Source organism: Giraffa tippelskirchi, chromosome 8, assembly GCF_054371585.1.
Source record: "Giraffa tippelskirchi isolate mGirTip1 chromosome 8, T2T-mGirTip1v1.2.pri, whole genome shotgun sequence".
NCBI classification, from domain to species: Eukaryota; Metazoa; Chordata; class Mammalia; order Artiodactyla; family Giraffidae; genus Giraffa; species Giraffa tippelskirchi.
Window position 1 is genome coordinate 163,914,375 of NC_137282.1, and position 2,933 is coordinate 163,917,307.

The 2,933-nt window shown below is 53.4% G+C and overlaps 1 long non-coding RNA gene across 1 annotated transcript; it reads left to right on the top strand.

Annotated features, from left to right (window-relative positions):
* The first annotated feature begins 506 nt into the window (after positions 1–506).
* Positions 507–2,517, top strand: LOC145516958 (uncharacterized). The gene is made up of 2 exons (XR_014061875.1): positions 507–589; positions 2,245–2,517. It is a non-coding gene; the product is annotated as an uncharacterized LOC145516958 (long non-coding RNA).
* Positions 2,518–2,933: the final 416 nt, after the last annotated feature.

Sequence of the window (2,933 nt, forward strand, 5' to 3'; positions counted from 1 at the left end):
CCCACCCAGGGACGGAACCTGTGTCTCCTGTATGGTGTCAGGCCACAGAGCCACAGGGAAGCCCAACCCAGGACGTGCTCGCAGGTCTGCCCGGCAGGGTGATAACAGATGGGGCACTTCTCTTTGCATAGTGTCATCCTGCTGGCTTTGATGGGGTTTCCTTTGCTTTTCCCCATCAGCTGGATCACACATTCTTCCGTGGGCGTTTCCAGTGATTCTGCCAAGCTAGTGATCAGACCCTCATCTCAAATTCAAGTGCCCAAAAGAGTTTTCAATCTTAAGAGCAAAGTGGAGGCGACATGAGATTCCGATTTCTGCCCCACATATTTGACTTGCAAAAAGGGCATCGTGGACCTCTCTGGACCCCCTGGAAAGGCTACACAGTCAGGTTCTGGCAGAGGCGGGAAGGTCCCCGCCTCACCGAGGCCTTTAGGAAGCGGGTGTCATGCGAGCTTCGTCCATGAGGTGGCGCTGTTGCGCCACAAAAGGAGGCGTCCGTCCCGCCTCTCGGTCTGAAAACCCCGAGAGCTGCTCTGGAGAGAGCCCAGCGCTAAGGCGAATCACTTCTGGGGCGCTCACGTGCAGCTCGGTGAGTGTGGTCACTGTTATTTAGCACATACCTGAACACTAATGATACAGCTCTCAGCACAGGAAAGAAACGGCCCCCGTGTGCCGGGCCGGGGCGCCGCGGTGGGCGGCTCACCAGGTGCGAGCCGGGGGACCCCGGCGGCCACGCGCCGCCTCCCCCGCCTGAACCCCGGCTCCGCCCTGTCTTCCAGCCCCGGTCTCCCGCAGGCCGACGCTTTTCTTCCCACGTTCACGCCGCACACGCTCCTGAACGCAGCTGTTTGCCGGGCGTTCTGCCACTTTCTCAGTGCCCTATCTGCTTTGTTTCTGAGGCTAATCGCGTGTCTGCCCTCCTGGAAGTAACCCCTGACGGATGGGGTGCCCCACTCGCCCACCCAGGTGTCGAGAGCGGCCCCTTGTCCCTGGCAGCGCCGGGGTCGTCCCCAGGGTCAAGCGGGGCTGGGAGCTCGGGGGCTGGGAACTGAGGGGCTGGGAAGAGGGCCCATTCCCTTTCCTGCAAAACGGATTGTTTCTTTTTTGTTTTTTAATTGTGGTAAAATGCACAACTGGCTCAGCCAGTGAAGAATCCGCCTGCAATGTGGGAGTCCTGGGTTCAATGCCTGGGTTGGGAAGATCCCCTGGCGAAGGGAAAGGTTACCCACTCCAGCATTCTGGCCTGGAGAATTCCATGGACTATATAGTCCATGGGGTTGCAAAGAGTCGGACACAACTGTGTGACTTTCACTTTCACACAACCTAAAATTGAACACCTGAACCATTTTCGAGTCTGCAGCGCTGTGGCATCCGGTGCATTCTCAGCTCTGGGCTCGCATCCCTCCACCCTGCTCCAGACTTCCCCATCTCCCCAGACTGAAGCTCAGTCCCCGTTAAACTCTAACCTCGCCCCAGCCTCTACGCTACACTCCGTCTCCATAAATTTGACGGCTCGTAGTAGTGGGATCACATACTACATGGCTCTTTTTCACTGGACACGATGTCTTCAAGGTTTATCTGTATTGGAGGCTGTGTCAGAACCTTCTTTGTAAGTCTGACTAGTGCCCCAGTGTGTGGAGAGACTGCCTTTGGTTTGTCCACCCTCTGTGGATGGACGTTTGACTGCTTGCGCCACTTGGCTCTTGTGAGTAATGCTGCTGTGAGCTTGGATATGCAAGTATCTTTGAGATTCTGCCTTCAGTTCTTTTGGACAGGTATCCAGAAGTGGAATTCCTGGATCATGTGATTGTTCTAGGTTTGGTGTTGTGAGGAACCTGTCTGCAGTTCTCCTCAGGATGTGCTGTTTAACACCCCCACGAGCAGCACACAGGTGTTCCCTTTTCTCCACACCCCCCAGCGCTCGTTCAGACCACTTTAAACCCTGCCGGGCACGCACACCTAACGTGACTGGGAAGAGCTAGCAGCCCAGCAGCGCCTCACTCGGGGCTCACGGTGGGTATTTCTGTTGGGACACCTGCTTCTATGTTCCCACAGCAGATTATTTCTTTTAATCAACTCACCTTTCACTTCCCCCTTTTCGAGATGGTCATTTAAGATAAAAACTACACTAACCTCTTTCTTGTTGGGAAAACATCATAGTGTTGTTTAGAACTACTTTTGAAAGCAGAGGAGGTATGTGAAAGAAATACATTCAAGATATTAACTTTTGGGTGCTCTAGCCAGATGGTGACTGAGGATCAGAGCTCTGGTTCTTTGGATGAGGAGGGCGGAGTCCAGGAGGAGAAGGCATGAGATTTCTGAGCTGCAGACAGCAGAGGGGGGCCCGAATGCAGGAGGCAACTCCAGGCCCACCCACTGTCCACGGGGGTGAGACGCACAAGTTTCCCCTAAACATCCATTTCCTGGATTTCAGTGAGTACCAGACATGAGTCATGGACGATGGATACAGATGGTGATTCGTCTGTGTTATCAACAAAGCCATCCTCTGAAGTTTTACTCAAGCTTTATTTTTCCTCCCATTATGATAGTTCTGGGGGAGAGAAATAGCATGTCTGAATGATAGATGCTCCTGGAATGATCCCAGCTGCTCTCCTTGGGATTCAGGAAGGCCCTTCCGGGTCAGGGGTGGATGGCGTGTCCAGAGGGAGATCGTCCCGTATGCCTGGCAGGGGCCTTTCCTCAGGTTCTGCCCTTGCTCTCAGCAGACTGTCTTGGCATCTGATTCTTCTTGTACAAGAAGCCAGAGAGGACCTCGAGTGACCAATCATTTAAAATAAGAGTTAAATTATTTAAAATAATAGTACATGGAATCTACAAAAATGGTACAGATGAACCTGTTTGCAGGGCAAGAATAGTGGTGCCAATGTAGGAAACAGACTTGTGGACACAGGGGGACGGGAGGGTGTGACCAC